Raw genomic sequence first — 598 nt, 5'->3', positions numbered from 1 at the left:
GTATTTTGATTGAGATTGTATTTAATCTGCATAACAGTTTCAGGAGTATGGACATTTTTACTATGTTGGTTCTTCCTACCCAAGAGCAAGGGATAGCTTTCCATTTCTCAATATCCTATTCAATCTCCTTTCTCAGAGTATGGTAAAAGTACTCTGTGGTTCTTGATGTAGAATCTTTCTTTTGTGAGGTTGATTCCTAAGTACTTCATGTTTTTCAGTGCTATTATGAATGGTGTAGTTTCCCTGATTTCTCTCTTGGTGAGCTTGTTATTTGTGTATAGGAAGGCTATTGATTTTGAGTGTTAATTTTGTATCTAGTTATGCAACTCAATCTGGTTATTAAATCTAGAAGTCTTTTGGTGGAGTTTATGTAGAATATCATGTCATCTGCAAATAAAGATAATTTAACTTCTTCCTTTCCTATCATTATTCCTTTTCTTTCTTTCTCTTGTCTAATTGTTCTAGTTAATATTTTCAGAACTAACATTTGAAAAATTAAAATATATTTTGAAAATAGGCATAAGGAAATGTATAATTTTTATGTTTACACATAAATCCAGAAATCTAACCATATACAACCTTGTAGCAGGACAGTCCC

The sequence above is a fragment of the Octodon degus genome, unplaced genomic scaffold, assembly GCF_000260255.1.
Source record: "Octodon degus isolate 3935 unplaced genomic scaffold, OctDeg1.0 scaffold00060, whole genome shotgun sequence".
Classification (NCBI taxonomy): domain Eukaryota; kingdom Metazoa; phylum Chordata; class Mammalia; order Rodentia; family Octodontidae; genus Octodon; species Octodon degus.
This window is presented reverse-complemented; position numbering follows the sequence as displayed.